Below are 19,076 nucleotides of genomic sequence, written 5' to 3'. Positions count from 1 at the left end.
GGGAAATCGGTCTTGGAGTCTAATATGTGTCAGAAAGGAGGAGTCAGTGGTTTTCATCTGAGTTTCTTAGTGGGAGAAGCCAAGAAGAAGCTTGAAAATGGTGATTGGAGGTGTTTCAATGCTGTGTTGGCTCTTTGTGTATACGGGATTGTCCTGTTCCCTAATGTTGCAAAACTTGTGGACGTAGACGCAATACGCCTCTTCGTGTGGGGAAATCCAGTGCCGGCCTTGCTGGGAGATTTCTTTCATTCAGTGCATCACAGAAATGAGAATAGAAAAGGAGGATTGGTGAATTGTTGTGCACCCTTGTTTCATAAGTGGTTCAGTTCTCACCTACCCAAGTCGGGAGCGTTCGTTGATTTCAAGGACTCGTTGAGTTGGTCGAAGAGGTTGATGGGGATAAGAGCTAAAGATATTTCTTGGTGGTCTGACCGGAACTTGCTTCGGGCGGATATTATTCACAGTTGCGGGAACTTCCCGAATGGGCCGTTGGTAGGAAGAAGAGGAGGGATCAACTATAATCCTTCTCTAGCAGTCAGACAGTTTGGGTATGCTTTAAAAACTCCGCCTTTGGAAAAAGATGTGGAAGAATCTCTATTTTTCCATTCTTCATCTGATCTGACTGTGTCCCATAAGGCAACTGAGGCCTGGCTCAAGGTAATCAAGAGAGGAAGGACTGTGCTTGGAAAGGGGGATTGCAGGACCTATCCTCAATATGAAGATTGGCTTCGGGGAAGAGTCGAAGAGTTTAGTTTGCCCTTTCCTATTGAAGAACCTTTGTATCCACCTACTCCTGAGCAGTCAACAATGGTGAGCTGAGAGGAGTATGACAAATTGAAGGATACCACGGAAGAACTTCAAACTGAAAACTCGGAGTTGAGTGTGAAGTTGCAAGACTTTATGCATCTATACCATGAGGGAGAATATCAGAAGGGGGAAGCTGTCAGATTACAAGAAGAAATGGAAAAGAAATTGGCTTTGGAGGTGAACTTCTTCAGGAAAACTGACAAAGCCTTGGGGTCATCCAGTTCTGAGTTGAGGCGAGTCAAGCAGCAGTTAACAGATACCCGTGGTAAGTTAGCTGGGTGGCAAGAACAATGGGACGCGTTTTCAGCTTCTCGGAAGGCAAAAGAGGAGGAGATGGTGGCCCAATTGACTGGCCAGATTGAGAAGTTGAAGACTCTACTGAAGGAGAAGAACAATGAGCTCCTGTGTGCCCGTACAACCAATGGTTACATCACAAATCAACTCGACAAGGCTCAAGAACAGATTGAAGAACTCAAAGTGCTGGCGGGTTTGAAGAAATCTAGACTTGAAGAGGTATTCAGAGAGGATGATGGGGATTATTTCATAGAGCACATCAAAGAACTGGATGGGATTGTTCACAAGAGGAATTTGCTTATCCGGCGTTTGACAGAATCTCCAGAACATCCTAACATGATGGCAATGCTGGCTGAAGTTAGGAGCATTCCTTATGGGTTGTATACAGGAGGTTGATTCTTTATTTTTATTCCTCTTTTTATTTGTTTCTTTGTTGCTTTGTAGTAATGATCCACAGACTTGTTGTGGAGATCCTCTTTTGATGTACTGTTGGCTAAGGCCCTTCTCCTTGAACTCATTTGTATGACGGTTTTTCTTTATTGCGTCTTGGTCTTAGAAGTCTATCCACAACTCGATCTTCTTATGTTGTTTATCTGATGTGAGACTGGAACCAAGGGGTAGAATACCCTTTGGGAATTGATAAACATGTCATTGCATTTGCATATCCATTAGCATGTCTTGCATAACAGGTACCACCGCAGTGTTCTCATTTTGTTTAGTATTCCACTAGCAGGATAGCTGACCCAGGCATTCACTGAAACGGTACCCAAAGGAATCAACGCAGAGGAATGGAAGGCCTACAAGCAGAGCTCGCTGAGATGAGGATTCACATGAATCAGTTCATGGACGTGGTCCAAGGAGTGGCTCAGGGACATCAGGAGCTTAGAATGTTGATACAGAGGAATCCCCCTACTACTCAACCAGAGATTGTGATTGATCCTCCAGCTGGAGATACTAATGGACCCAATGGACCAGGGCCTATACCTATCCCACGTGTCAACCCTGATCAACAACCCATCCATGATGATCAGGAGGATCAGTTCACCCTGCTTCAGGAAGACTTTGGCATGGGCCATGGTGTGGACCCTATGTTTCGGAGATTGGAGGAGAGGTTGAAAGCTGTGGAAGGACAAAATGCTCTTGGTGTGGATGTTGCTGACTTGGGGATGGTCCCAGGTGTGAGAGTTCCACCAAAGTTCAGAGTTCCAGTTTTTGATAAGTACAATGGCAACTCTTGCCTGAAGACTCACGTGCAAGCTTACTTCCGCGAGATGATTGCATATTTCGATGATGAGAAGTTGCTCATGTACTTCTTCCAGGACAGCCTAGCTGGGGCATCCTTGGAGTGGTATATGAGGCTGGACAGAGCCCATGTTCCCTGCTGGAGAGACTTGGCTGAGGCTTTTGTGAAGCAATATCAGTACAATGCGGATATGGCACCTGACAGGACTCAACTCCAGAATCTGTCTCTCAAGAGCAATGAGTGCTTCGAAGAGTATGCTCAACCCTGGAGAGAGATGGCTTCCCGTGTTCAGCCTCCGATGTTGGAAAAAGAGATGGCCAACATGTTTATGAACACACTGCCCGGGTCTTACTTGGAGCGTCTGGTGGGTTGCAACGCCTCAAATTTTGCTGATGTGGTCTCTACCGGTGAGAGGGTGGAGAACTACTTGAAGACGTGTAAGATCCAAAGTGGGGTTGGATCATCCTCGGGGTCGAAGAAGCCGTTCATAAGAGGACAAAAGAGGAGAGAAGGGGATGCAAATTCCGTGTCTTCTTATCCGAGCAGGGGTAACCGAAGGAACAATTTTCAGAATTACCATCAGCAACCCTATGTTGCAACTATGACCATTCTGGCTGCAGCACCAGTGCAACAACAACAACCCCAGCATCAATAAAATCAGTACCAACAACAACAGGGTAACATACTTGCCTACCAACAGAGACAAAGGATGATGGATAGGCGTTTTGACACTCTTCCGATGTCGTACGCCCAGTTGCTTCCCAACCTTCAACATTTGCAACTTGTGCAGTTACGCACTTTGGCTCCTCCCGTTGGCAGGCTTCCAGTGGGTTATGACGCCAATGCTAGGTGTAATTTCCACTATGGGGCACCTAGCCACACTATTGAGAACTGCAAAGCTTTTAAGCACGTAGTTCAGGACCTTATTGATTCAAAGGCCATTAAATTTGCGCCGGCTCCTAATGTTGTCAACAATCCTATGCCGCAACATGGTAGAGCAAATGTTAACATGGTTGAAGGAGAAGTCAAATTAGTCAAGGAGGTGTTGAAGCTGAAGACTCCGCTGTTAGAAATCAAAGAATACTTGCTAAAGGCAGATGTTTTCCCCGGTTGTTGGAGCGGTTGTTTGGGTTCTGTTGCACAGAGTGGGGGTTGTGTGAAGTTGCAGCAGGGTATCCGGGCCTTGCTTGATGATGGTATCCTCCAAGCTGAAGACTTATCTGCCCAAAGGTCTGTTGAAGGGGTTGTTGAAGGGGATGTTGAGAATGCAGATGTTGATCCTCTCTTTCCTGAAGATGCTGAAGAATTTACAAATGTTGTTCCTGCTGATTTTGTAATTCCCAATGATGTAATTAATTTTTTTGATGTTGTTGCTGATATTCCAAACATGGTGTTTGATTCTGATGTACTTGCTGAACTTTATTTCCGATGTTTCGGATGTTTGTACTTCAATAAATAAGATTTCTGAGTATGACTGTGACGTTGCCACTATCACAATTTTCTACCCGACCGCTCAGATCAGTGCGCCAGTAGCGCAACCGGTACCACCAGTGCGACCGCATCAATCCACTATGACCATCACGACCCCTGGTCCTTTACCTTTCACCAGCGAAATGGCCATTCCTTGGCATTACGGGGGGAGTGTGTACACGCATGATCATGGAGTGGAGCAGCCACTGAAAGTAGAAGAGGTGCAGGATCAGAAGTCTGAACCTGGAATTGAGATAAAAGATCCCGCAGTGGCCAATGTTGGTGGAATCGGGCGATTCACCAGAAGTGGTAGACTGTTCTCACCACCGGTTACCCAACCTGATAGTGTTGACGGCGTGGCAAAGGCCAAAGGCAAGCAAGTTATGAATGAGGGTACCTCTGCACCACAGGCTGGCTTTGAGCCTGCTTTTGCGAAGGATGTGGACGAACTTTTGAGAATTATAAAGAAAAGCGATTACAAGATAGTCGATCAGTTGATTCAGACGCCACCAAGATATCTATTCTCTCACTCCTGCTGTGTTCGGAGGCACACAGAGAGGCACTCCTGAAGGTCCTTAATGCTGCATATGTGCCTCAGGAGATCTCAGTGAACCAACTAGAAGGGATCATTGCAAATGTTCATACAAGCAACGGGTTGGGTTTTACTGATTCTGACTTGACGCCAGCTGGACGCGATCATAATACGGCTTTGCACATCTCGATGGAGTGTAAAGACACTGTGCTATCCCATGTTCTGGTGGATACATGTTCCTCTCTCAATGTGCTACCCAAGAGTGCCCTGTCAAGGTTAGATGTATAAGGTTTGATCTTGAAGCCTTCCGATCATATGGTAAGAGCCTTCGATGGTTCTAAGAGGTCGGTGTTCGGAGAGGTAGAATTGCCAAATCAGATTGGATCATAAACCTTTAACACCGTATTCTATATGATGGATATCAGTCCTTCGTATAGCTGCTTGCTGGGTCGTCCTTGGATCCACAATGCTGATGCACTCTCCTCGACCTTGCATCAGAAGATCAAGTTCCCGGTCAACGGAAGAATTATCACTGTCTGTGGTGAGGAGGATATTTTGGTCAGTAACCTGTCTACATTCAAGTATGTAGAGGTAGAAGGTGAGATTCATGAGACCCTGTGTCATGCCTTTGAGGCAGTTCAAGTCAAGGATGTAGCTCCAATGGAAGAGGTTGAAGCAGGTGCCTCTTTGTCGTCCTTCAAGCAGGCACAAGCCTTGGTAAATTCAGGCGTTGCTCCCGGTTGGGGACGTCTGGTGGATTTACCTGTAAAGGAAGACAAGTTTGGGATTGGGTATCAGCCGGCATTGACTTCTACAACTTTAATGCCTCAGACTCTGCAATCAACAAAGAAGATGGGGATAGTGATTGCGACATTGACAACTGGGTGCGTCCAAGGGTCCCGGGTGAAGTTCTCCGCAACTGGTCTTCTGAAGAGATTATCCAAGTCACTCTTCTTAAAGAGTAATTTTCTTTGTTTATTCATGCATATCCAAGTCTTACGTTCCGCCCAGGGCGTGGTGACTCATTGTAGGGCTCATCTATGTGGATACCTGCGTTTTTTATCATAAATAAAGGACGTCTTTTTGCATTCAAATATTTTGTTCACTGTCTTTCTATTTTTGCAGTTTTCAAAAATCAAAAATATAAATATATATATATATATATATATATATATATATATTATATATATATATATATATATATATATATAATATATATATATATATATATATATATATATATATATATATATATATATATATATATATATATATATATATATATATATATACATTTGGCAATGTTTTGTTTAGTTTCCACTTCTTGTTCACACTCATAAGCACATACCATCACTCATGCAGATGCACGTCACCGGATCCTATTGATAACAGTTCTGTTATGGCTCGCTTCGACGTTGAAAATCCAATCTTTCAAGCTGAAGAAGAGGGTGATGAAGACTGTCAACTCCCTGAAGAACTTGCCGGGTTATTAAAACAGGAGGAAAGGGTCATTCAACCGCATCAAGAGTCTGTTGAAGTGATTAATCTCGACACCGAGGACGCCAAGAGAGAAATCAAGATAGGGGCTGCTTTGGAAGATAATGTGAAGAAGGGGCTGATTGAATTGCTGCAAGAGTATGTTGACATCTTCGCTTGGTCTTATCAGGACATGCCAGGGCTTGACACAGACATTATGGTACACCGTTTGCCTCTCAAAGAGGATTGTCCTCCGGTCAAGCAGAAGCTCAGAAGAACAAGACCAGAGATGGCTGTCAAGATAAAGGAAGAAGTGCAAAAACAGTTGGATGCAGGGTTTCTAGCGATTACAAATTATCCGCCATGGGTTGCAATTATCGTTCCAGTACCTAAAAAGGATGGAAAGGTACGGATGTCTGTTGACTACCGGGATCTGAACTGAGCTAGTCCTAAAGATGATTTCCCATTACCTCACATCGATGTTTTGGTGGATAACACGACTCAGTTCTCGGTATTCTCCTTCATGGATGGCTTTTCTGGCTATAATCAAATTAAGATGGCACCAGAAGACATGGAGAAGACAACTTTCATAACCCCATGGGGCACCTTCTGCTACAAGGTGATGCCGTTTGGTCTGAAAAATGTTGGGGCAACATATCAACGAGCTATGGTAACTCTTTTCCATGATATGATTCATCATGAAATCGAGGTTTATGTTGATGATATGATTGCCAAATCTCAGACGGAAGAAGAACATCTGGTGAATTTGCAGAAACTGTTTGAGCATTTGAGGAAATTCAAGCTGAGGCTTAATCCGAACAAGTGTACTTTCGGGGTGAGATTTGGAAAACTGCTGGGTTTTATTGTTAGTGAAAAAGTGATTGAGGTGGATCCTACCAAAGTGAAAGCGATACAAGAAATGCCTGAGCCAAGAACAGAAAAACAAGTCCGTGGTTTCTTAGGAAGGTTGAACTACATTGCAAGGTTCATCTCTCACCTAACAGCCACGTGTGAGCCAATATTCAAATTGTTGAGAAAAGATCAGGCCATCAGGTGGAATGATGATTGCCAAAGGGCTTTCGAGAAGATAAAAGAGTATTTGCAGAATCCTCCAATCCTTATGCCTCTAGTCCCAGGGAGACCGCTGATTATGTATTTGATAGTACTTGATAATTCCATGGGTTGTGTTCTCGGTCAACACGACGAGACAGGTAGGAAAGAGCATGCCATCTACTACCTGAGTAAAAAATTCACAGATTGCGAGTCGAGATACTCAATGCTTGAAAAGACATGTTGTGCACTTGCATGGGCTGCTAAGCGATTGAGACAATACATGCTGACTCACACGACCTTACTGATCTCCAAAATGGATCCAGTCAAGTATATATTTGAGAAGCCAGCTCTCACCGGAAGGGTAGCTCGTTGGCAAGTGGTACTGACAGAATACGACATCCAGTATACATCCCAGAAAGCCATCAAAGGGAGTATTTTGTCAGACTATCTTGCTCAGCAGCCGATTGATGATTATGAGCCGATGAAGTTTGATTTTCCGGATGAAGACATCATATTCCTCAAGATGAAAGACTGTGAAGAGCCAGTTGTTAAGGAGGGACCTGATCCAGATGAAAAGTGGACTTTAATGTTTGATGGGGCCGTCAATGCCAAATGAAGTGGAATTGGTGCTGTCATTACCACTCCGAAAGGTGCCCACATGCCTTTCACCGCTCGTCTGACTTTTGAATGCACCAATAATGAAGTTGAGTATGAGGCTTGTATCTTGGGTATTGAGCAAGCCATTGATTTGAGAATCAAGACTCTAGACATCTTCGGAGATTCAGCTCTAGTGATCAATCAAGTGAATGGTGATTGGAATACTCTCCAGCCTAATCTGGTCCCCTACAGAGATTACACGAGAAGACTGTTGACTTTCTTCACAACAGTAAGGCTGTATCATATACCTCGTGATGAGAACCAGATGGCAGATGCTCTTGCTACTCTGTCCTCCATGATCAAGGTGATTCGGTGGAACTATGCTCCCAGGATCGATGTTATGCGCCTTGATAGGACCGCGTATGTGTTTGTTGCTGAACTTGTAGTTGATGACAAGCCCTGGTACCACGACATCAAGTGCTTTCTGAAGAATCAAGAGTACCCTGCAGGGGCATCCAACAATGATAGAAAGACTTTGAGAATATTGGCAGGCATTTTCTTCTTGAACAAAGACGATGTGCTGTATAAGAGGAACTTCGACATGGTTTTGCTCAGATGCGTGGATAGACACGAAGCAGACATGTTAATGCAGGAAGTTCATGAAGGCTCCTTCAGTACTCATGTCGGCGGACATGCAATGGCTAAGAAATTGTTGAGAGCGGGTTATTACTGGATGACCATGGAATCTGATTGTTTCAAATATGCTCGGAAGTGTCATAAATGCCAGATTTATGCTGATAAGGTGCATGTGCCGCCAAATCCTCTGAATGTGATATCTTCGTCGTGACCATTTGCTATGTGGGGCATTGATATGATTGGAAAGATTGAGCCGACTGCTTCCAATGGGCATCGTTTCATCCTTGTTGCCATCGACTATTTCACCAAGTGGGTCGAAGCAGCGTCATTTGCGAAGGTCACCAGACATGTGGTTGCCCGATTCATCAAGAAAGAAATCATTTGTCGTTATGGGATTCCCGAAAGAATCATTACTAATAATGGTTCTAATCTCAATAATAAAATGATGAAAGAGTTGTGCAAGAACTTCAACATTCAACATCACAACTCTTCCCCTTATCGTCCTAAGATGAACGGTGTTGTTGAGGCAGCAAATAAGAACATAAAGAAGATTGTGCAGAAGATGGTCGTTACGTACAGAGATTGGCATGAGATGCTACCCTTCGCCTTGCATGGGTACCGTACTTCAGTACGTATATCGACCGGGGCAACCCCTTATTCCCTTGTGTATGGTATGGAAGCAGTCCTACCTGTTGAAGTGGAGATTCCTTCTCTAAGAGTCATGTTGCATGTCAAGTTAGACGAAGCTGAATGGATTCAGACAAGGTTCAATGAGTTGAGTCTTATCGAAGAGAAGCGAATGGCAGCCATTTGTCATGGGCAATTGTATCAGAGTCGGATGAAGAGAGCCTTTGATCAGAAAGTGCATCCTCGATGCTTCCAAGTCGGAGATTTGGTGTTGAAAAGGATCCTTCCTCCTCAGACAGATCACAGGGGCAACTGGACTCCTAACTATGATAGACCGTATATTGTCACCAAGGTATTTGGATGGTGGAGCCTTAATGCTTGCAACTATGAATGGTGAAAACTTCACTTCCCCTGTGAACTCAGACGCAATTAAAAAATACTTCGCATAAAATAGACCCGCTGGACAGTAAAAAGAATAGTCCAGGCAAAAAAATGGGCATTCTGTAGCGGTGTGTTCGTTACCATTGGAGATATTGACTAAATCCAAGGTAAATCATACAAAGTCGATTCGCCACCGCACTTCTATTTATCCAAAGGAAAGGTTAGAAAGCGAACAAAAACCTAAAAGTTTTGCAAACAAAACTAGTAAAAGAAACAGAGATCTGGGTAAGGGGGTTGGTTATGCAATGGGAAGGTGTTAGGCACCCAAAGCATCCTAGGTACTCCTAGGGAGCCCTTTTCACGCTTGTTGCAAAGGTTATTGTTTATGAAAATTTATTTGTGCAAACATGATTGAAGAGATGAGAAAAGAATATACAAGTATTTACATTTTTGTGTTTGGATGGATAAACCCATTGCCTACGTACCCTCTTATGAAAAGATTAGGATCAAAACCTCGTAGTTCGGGTAGAAAATTTCAAAACAAATGAGTGGATTGATTGGTCCAAAATCCTTAAGGTCTTTTGTTATCAAAGGGAGAAAACTCAACCTGAAAAACCACAAGTCCACCATGTGAGGATAGCTTCAACATGCTAGTGAGGGGTTAACCCTATAATAAGCATGGAAGGCTCATTATCCATCACTAAGGACAAAGGTGAGTATTACATCTACCACAAAGATAACTCAAACCTAATAGCAAAAGGTTATGAAAAATTTGATTAAGAAGTGGACATGGAACCACAAAAGAGGTTTGAATGGGTTATATTTACCAATTAGAAGTATGTACAAAAATGGTCAAAGTTGACTTAAAGATTTAATTCAAAATGAGTGTTATGAAAAGAAAGTTTGAAAATCAAAAGCATAAGGCTTAGGTTTCTAATGTTGAAAACAAGTCAAATGTTTGCACAAAAGTTTTTTGGTTTGGGTTAGGATGGAGAAATGAAGAAAAAAGGGTGATGGTTAAGAAATAAAACCACACTAGGAGTTCCTCTCTTGAGATCATATAGATGATCCAAGTAAGTTCCTTTGGAATAAGCAAGCACAAAGCAAAAGCAATCAACCAAGTCTCAAAAGAGATCCTCAAATGAAAGGAAACAAGATGCCAATATATGGACTTACACCCGACTCCTAACAATACAACAGAAACAGAATGCCAATATATGGACTTATATCTGACTCCTAACAGCAAAATGGAAACAGACTGCCAATATATGGACTTATATCCGACTCCAAACCACAAAACAGAAACAGAATGCCAATATATGGACTTATATCCGACTCCAAACCACAAAACGGAAACAGAATGCCAATATATGGACTTATATCCGACTCCCAACCATAATAAACAAACATCAAAAGCAAACACATCAAAAGCAAACATGCATCACACACTATATACATACAAGAGGCTTCAAACCAATGGGTAGGCTTTAGTCAAGAGGGGTCATATCAACCTCGACAAACAAGCCAAACTGTACAGGGGTAGTTTGTAGCTCTTAACCACTAACATTGAGAGTTAGGGTGAAGCTGATCAAAGATGGAAATGAGGATGAGACCTCATGCTCTTAACCCTGGCTTGGGTGAGCTCATGATAAAGAAAGCGTGGGGATCCAGAAAGTGAGATCCTATTCCACTTGACAAACACTGGACAAAGATCTTGGGTACATGTTCAAGAGCATCAGCACGTAGTGCGAGTATAATGAACGACTGACTAAATAACGGGGGATTGGCTATTAATCCCTTCTATCCGTCAATTACCTCTTCACTTAGGAGGACTTATCAAGTAGCACATGCCTCATATTGGAGGTCTTTGGCACAATTATAAACAAACACAAACAGAGCCTCTTAAGGAGGACTTGCCAGCAAAATGCCTGCCAAAAAGGTGACAGGACTTCCAGACTACATGGAGTAAGAGGATAACTACCTAATTGGTGTATCAACCACAATCCAAAGCTCAAGCAATAGCTAAAAGCAAGCAACTAATGTACCTGTACAAAAGCTAAACAGTTAATATTTCAGACAACCAATCAGAAAACAAACAATGAAACTATCCAACTGTTATACAATTCAAATGAGAAATGTTCAAGCAACCAAATGAAGCTATGAGCTCAACACATCAACTTAAATCCCTACAAAACACAAAGAAGTCAGAACACAAATCCAATTTGCATCTCAAAAGGTGAGCAACTCAACCATTAATGCTAAATGTCCAAACCTGAAACACAAGTCAAGGTTAGTTCATGTACAAAACACTAGTACAAAGATTAAGTTCAAAACCAAATCAAATGATCAAAACATAAGCCAATCTTTCACATATTGCACATTCAAACAATCAACAAAATGTCCTCAAAAGGACCAATATCAATGCACAAGGCAAGTAGCTCAAATGATCAATGTAAAGCAAAGGCAAGCAAATGGGCACAAAGTGAACTTCCAAATTAGAAAATCCAAATCAAAACATAAATGCATGCAAAGGCTATGAAATGTTTTATGCAAGCTACTCATGTCATGAACAAACAATGTGCAAAATATCAAATCCAGAAGAGTTCAAATGATAGATGAACAAAAATGCACAAATTGAATGTCCAAAATGTGACACAAATTGTCACATACATCTTCATGTGTCAAAAACAATGATAGCATATGAGGAAAACTTCAAACCAATGCTCAAAAATCATATCATGAATGAAGATCAAGCATACAAAAAAAATCAGATCAATTGGATCAAAGATGAAGATTTCATGAAGCATTGAACACAACATGTCAAAATAGCATGGCATGGATCAAAAAAATCACACACTAAAAATTAGACATCAAAAAATCATGAAAATAATACTAAAAAAAACTAGACATTAAAACAGAACTATGAAAAAAAATTGGAGTTAATTTGGATCATTTTTCAATTTTTAATGAATTTTATAAGATGGACAAAATAATATGAAATAACAAAATTAATGGAGGGAAAACAAATATTTGAATAAACTCAGAATATTCACATCCACACGATGAAGCGCGCTCATCTGATCAAACGATCCACATTCAAACATTAAAACTCACCGTTTCACTTAAACGCGTGGCATGCACAATCAGATTCAACGCACACACATGGCAAGTCAAACAATCCATGGCCAATGGTTCGCACACGCAAGCAGTACACTCAGCGGACAGCATGGCAAAATGAAACGATGCGTTTCATTAAATGATTTGGCATCACACATCATCAGTCAAACATAAAGTGGCAAGGTCAAAGCAATGAGAACCAATCGAATACACACGCAAGCGCATACGTGGAAGCCACATGGCGCAAGCCCTAACAAATGAACCAGACGCCAGATTTGTAGCTCCGGTCGTCTTCCCCGGTGAGATTCCGGCGGAGTCACGACCAAAATTTTCCAGAATTTAGCAAATGATACATCAATCGAAAGCTCTTGCAACATAGAGTCCAAATATCATAATCAAATCAACTAATTCCTCCTAACTTTTCCAGATCGAGCAAAAACATTATTGAGATCAAAACTTATACTCATCACCACATGCTCAATTCTAAGCCAAATCAAGATCTAAACACATGTACAAGCTCAGCTAAGCGAGATCTACACAATTATAACAAGAAAACAGCAAAAGAAGAGGATCGATTTGAAGTCACCTTGAACTTGAAGTTTCTGAATTCGTGTCCTTAAGCACTCTACAGCATCAGATCTTCTTCTTTAACCTTGCCTTGAAGCTCTAAGCAAAAAGAATCATGTGAAACCACTTGGATCTAGCTCAATTTCAAACTTCCATTAACATGAGATTATACACGAACTGCTCCAATTCTTGCTCAATTCCAACAAACAATGGTTGATTCTTGCTCAGAATTGCATGAGGATCAAGAATCTCAAAAAATATTTGGTGTTTGTGTGAAGAAAAATGAAATTCAAAGTGAGAGAAAAATTGGAGGGAAATGGAAAATTCTAGATCTGAAATTCTGTTATGGCCAATGAGATTAGGGTTTCAGCTTTTATATGGTTCACTAATCTCACTGAAATCCAAATTAGGCATTGGTTAAACATGATTAGTGAGATGTGGATCAAATTGCAAAATTGCAAATTAAGCTCATGAAGCCATGCCCCATGTGTACAGTACCATGCAAGGGCTGAAATTCACTCCAAATCATCCAATGGTCATGATGGAAGTGTCATTTTGCTTGTATCATAAGCCAATTTTGAATTATGGAAATTCCCTCCAAAATGAACACATGTGAAATAATGGGCATACAAGCCTCTCTCATGCATGGCAATGGTTCATTTGAAAAGTATTGGTCATGAGGAGTATTTTGCAAAAAGAATGGACTAAAATGGAGTTTTGTATCAAAAGTTATGTCACTTTGAACTTCCATGCACACCTTGTGATCATTTGACCATAACATCTCAACCAATCATCATATGAACATGAAATAGGACTTTTTGGAAAGGAGAGACAAAGATATACAACTTTCATGTTCACCAAAAATCCATTTGAAGCTTCTTTAATGTTGATAAGTCAAGTTGAAAGTGGACTAAAAACTTGCCATTTTTGGAAACTTGAAATTACAGGTCACTTTCCATTTTTGGAAACTTTTGCCATGACTTCAAAATCTTCAAGATAGATATTTGAAATGACAAATAGACTTCATTTGAACATGAATGAGGTGTCTCAAATTATTTCTCCAACTCAAAGCCCTCAGTTGACTGCACAGTGTCGCAACCTGAAAAATGGAATGCGAAAAAAAACAACCGGCGAAGAAAGACAAGAGAGTCTCCACCGCGCGTTATTTATCCCAAAGGAGGGAAAGGAAACGCTCGAAGTAAACCTGGAAAAAGGAAAGGACAAGACAGGGTCTCGCAACCAAATCTTGGGTTCGGGAGTCGATTATGCGAAGGGAAGGTATTAGCACCCCTACGCATCCGTAGTACTCTACGGGATCCACTCTTGTAGTTTTTATCTAAAGGGTGTGGGTTTATCTAATGTGTTATTTACTAAAAAAAGGGGGTGGAAAGAAAATGACTCGCACGGATGTCGCATCCACTGCATACGTATCTCATCTGAATCTGAGAATCAGAGTCTTCGTAGCTCGGCTACCTAGGGGTTAAAGGGAAGTGTGCTCGGTAAGACATCGCGTCTTATGCCTACGTATCTCATCTGGAATGAGAATCAGAGCAAGCCGTAGTTCCGCTAACTACAGGGTTATGGATTGGGTTTTGGACGAACGACGTTACTACGCAATCTACCGGATGCTCGACCTTTGGAGACTTACTCGCCTGTAGTAGAAGGAGTAAACGTGTTCTTAGGAGAAGAAAAATCAATGAGTTGGTAGGGTTAGGGATGCTCATGCAAAAAGGCAGTCCTTGACGAAGGAATCGCGCTACCTGCGGGGATACGAACACATACAAAACAAACCTGTATAAAGTAAATGTGTCAACAAGGCAATCAGAATAAATCTCTGAAATGGTATCCCACAAGCAAAGTGGAATATCCAGCGAGCTATCCCTGCAAAAGTCATGTGAGCCTTCACAAAAACTCAACAAAAGGGTTAGTGAAACAAGATAAGGATTAGGAGAAAACATGTTATGACAAACGTAAGTCAGATTAGAGCAAAACAATATGGTTTTTCATGGATAACAGTATGGTTTCAGAAACCTCAAATCCTGTGGCATACACTTCAGAAATTAAACGATTAAGCATTCAAGGCATTATTATACATTCATACATAATTATGAACCCGTGGGCAAAAACCTAATGAAATTCATCCATCATACCTCAAACATTCAGAGTATTCAACTTCAAAGCACAAAGGTAATGGGAATAAGGGCAAACCTGATTGGAGAGATCGGTTGAAATCAAATGGCACGGCTGGATTTGCAAACCAATGTTAGGGTTTGCTTGAGCTGAAAGTGTGTGAGTCAGAATGAACCTTTCAGAGTTGCCTAGAGGTTGTTGCAGATTAATTCTCACTCTCTCTGTCTAGGTTTCTCTCCAGGTTTTGTTCAGCATTTTGTTTCAATGAAAACTCTAATATTTATAGCCTAATATTGGTAGCTTAGTGGGTTTTTGAGAGAGGTCCAAGTCTGAGATTTTTTCTTTTATTTATTTATTTATTTATTATTTTATTTTTATTTTTTTTCGTTTTTTTTTCGTTTTTCGTTTTTTCTTAAAACACGTGGGCTTCGCCTAGCGAGCATGACAGCTCATGAACAAACCTTTGCTCCTTCAAGATTAACGTTTTGATTGACGAATAGACCCCTGTTGGAAGTAACTCAAGTCTTTCCCTTGTGTTGACTGATCATCTAAATAGAACCCACAAAGTGTCCTGGATGATGTTCAAGCTTCTTGGAGCTAATTCCGATTGACATGATGAAATGCAATGTATCTAATGTTAAATGACCTAAAAATGAATGCGTGAATAAGGAGGGCAAATTTTGGGGTGTTACAGCTGCCCCTATTCAGTCATCAGCTAACCCGAGCAGGATGAAAGCGAATAGCTTATCAGACAAACAGGGTGAGTTGTGATTGAATACCAAAGACAGACCGAAAATTTGCGCTCCGAGAACACCACAAAAATGCTGAAATACACCGCGCTGTTTATTTCTCTTCCGATCCTCTGGCTGAATCTGAATCAGTCTTCTGACTTAATCTGGAGTTTCGATCCTCTGGCTGAATCTATACTCAATTTAGTCCTCTGGTTGGATGTTAATTTCGATCCTCAGGCTGGATACGGTTTCAATCTTCTGGCTAGATCTTCTTAGATCTTCTGGCTAGATCTCCTTTGTTTCGATTCTCTGGCTGGATCTATTTTCTTTGATTCTCTGGCTGAATCTACTTCGATCTTCTGGCTAGATCTGAATTGTTTCAATTCTCTGGCTGAATCTATTTCCGGTCTTCGGGCTAGACCTGACTTCGATCTTCTGGCTAGATCTGAATTGTTTCGATTCTCTGGCTGAATCTATTTATTTTTCGGTCTTCGGGCTAGACCTGACTTTGATCTTTTGGCTAGATCTGGATTGTTTTGATGATAAATTCCCATCATCAGGATCTCGCATCTGGGGCATGCGCTGGTTGACCCTCTTTCGAAATCTACAGTCTTCATGTTAGATATGCAACTTCGAGAATATCCCACTTTTGGGCTTCGTGCATATTCTTCAGGCTAGAACATGTTATAACGACTCTTAGATTAGACTTTGTTTATTTAATGCGATCCGCGGGATGGATTCTCTTGTAGGTTGATTTTCTGTTGAGCTGTCAATCTATTCCTCCAGCTGGCTTGCTGGGGAAATAACGCTCGTAGTCGACTCTCTGTGGGAATCTTCGAAATGACCCTCAGGCTGGATCTCTGAAAAACGATTCTCAGGCTGAATCTTCAAAATGACCCTCATGCTGGGTCACACACACACTTGATCCTCTGGCCGAATCTCATGACTTTGGTTGTAAAGTAATTTTTCAGTCTGCTTTGAAGAACCTGTTTATCAGCTTATGTGTATGTTTGATATGCATGCAAATGCAAACGTAAATGTTATGCATGGTGCGAAAGAAAAAAGAAATCTGCTTGGGGAAGCAACTCTGGCAGGGAGCGGATCGCTGTATCAATCCTTGAATGCTCTGTGGGGAAATATCCGTCTGCCGGGACCGGGGAGCCACCGAAAATAAATCGGCCTTTTTTGAAAAGTTGACCTTGCTGGGGAAGTATCAACTATGGAAACTTTGCTTGGCGAGGCTCTACGAGGAGAGTCTGTGAGGAAAGCACTTCCTGGGGAAATGTCGTAGGAATCGACCTTTGCTGGGGATATGAACTTGCTAATCGTCCTCAGGCTGGGGATTAAAACAAATCTGTTAAAAAAAATAATCTGCTAGGGACGAGATGAACACTGGGAACACCACCCTCTTGTCTGTTGGGTATGCGACTACTCCGCTGTTGCTGGGAAGATATAGTCTGGCATTGTCGACTCCGCTGGGGATATACAGTCTGGATATTGTCAACTCTACTGGGGATATACAGTCTGGATACTGTCAACTCTACTAGGGAACCTGCTCTGCAGAGGAGAGGCTTTGTCAACCGCTTGGGGGTGAGGATTCATGACTTGGCATCCGGTTCCTGTGACCTGTAACCAAAAAATACACGTATGCCCCGGGGAATTACTCGGTTTGAATTCACCGTCCGGGATTAAGCACATTCAAAGCAATTTTAACTGTTTTCCTGCGCAAGTCATCTGCAAAAGCCACCATTATATTCAGATGCAATATGTTTCCTCAAGAATTCAGACATCTTTTGCAAACAAACTAATAAATGAAAAGTAAAGAGGCTTTTTAACTGAATTATTTGACTTTTGTTGGTTGAAAAATTTGTGCCAGGAATAGGCGAGTACATCAGGAAGCTGATCCCTGGAAAGAGGCGATCGCTATAAATCGAACAAGAGAAACTATCCTAATGGCAATGTGGAAACGGGGTCCCACTAAGTTTCGACTCTGCTATGGCTCGTATGTCCTCAAGACGCTTTGCTCATCTTGCTTTCTGAAGTGGATGGTTAGACGATCTTTAACCTTCGAAGATTGCCGGATTGAATGAAACGGTGATGTAACACGGATGAACTCAGATCGCAATCATTCGCTTATTCCCTAACTTTTGCGTGGACCGCCCTTTTGGGTTTTCAATCCACCGAGATACCCTTTTTTGCCTGAGCCGCCCTTTCGGGTTTTCGACTCACCGGGTGTACATTTTTTTTATTTTTTATATCCCTAATTTTTGCCCGGACCTCTTTGTTCTTTTTCTTTGGTTCGTCGGGATGCCCTTTTTTGCCTGGACTCTTCTTTTTAATGTCCAGCGGGTCTATTTTATGCGAAGTATTTTTTTAACTGCGTCTGAGTTGACAGGGGATGGGAAGTCTTCGCCATCCATGGTTGTTAGCATCAAAGCTCCGTCAGAGAAAAACTCTTTTAACCACGTATGGACCCTCATAGTTCGGTGTCCATTTGCCCCTGTGATCTGTGTTGGGAGGAAGAATTCTTTTGAGTACCAATTCACCGACTCGATACTCCCGAGGGTGCACTTTCTGATCAAACGCTATCTTCATCCGTCTCTGATATAGCTGGCCATGGCATATAGCTGCTAGTCTATTTTCCTCAACTAGGCTTAGCTGATTGTATCGAGAACGGACCCATTCTGCTTCGTCCGGCTTCATTGTTGGTGCAGGGAAAAGTTATTCTGGCACAAAATGGCATATGAACCCCCTCCGCTGTGATCAACATTGCACCAACTCCGCGACCATTGACGTTGACCGCCCCATCAAACATCATAGTCCATTTGGATTCAGGGTCAGGCCCCTCCTCCGGGAGTGGTTCCTCGCAATCTTTCGATTTGAGAAACATGATGTCCTCATCAAGAAAGTCGAACCTCATAGGTTGGTAATCATCAATCGGTTGCGCGGCAAGATAGTTTGACAAGACACTTCCTTTGATGGCTTTTTGTGAAGTGTATTGGATGTCATACTCTGTCAGCATCATTTGCCACCTAGCAACCCTGCTGGCTTTTCAAAAATATACTTGACTTGATCCATCTTTGATATCAATAGAGTCGTGTGAGTCAACATATACTGTCTTAGTCGGCGAGCAGCCCATGCCAAAGCGCGGCAAGTTTTCTCAAGCAGTGAGTATCTTTGTTCACAGTCAGTAAACTTTTTGCTAAGGTAGTATATTGCATGCTCTTTTCGACCTGACTCGTCATGCTGTACGAGCACACAACCCATTGACCTTTCTAACACAGTCAAGTACATGATCAACGGTCTTTTCCTCTCGGCCTGTAGACTGGCCCCGATCTTGATCTCTTTCTTGTCGTCTTCGGTACCAATGTTGATGGTCTCAACCACCTCCTGATAAGGTGTGATAACTCGGTCC

This window comes from Lathyrus oleraceus, chromosome 3, assembly GCF_024323335.1.
Source record: "Lathyrus oleraceus cultivar Zhongwan6 chromosome 3, CAAS_Psat_ZW6_1.0, whole genome shotgun sequence".
Lineage (NCBI taxonomy): Eukaryota > Viridiplantae > Streptophyta > Magnoliopsida > Fabales > Fabaceae > Lathyrus > Lathyrus oleraceus.
The sequence above is the reverse complement of the archived record's forward strand: the minus strand, read 5'-3'. Positions refer to the sequence as shown.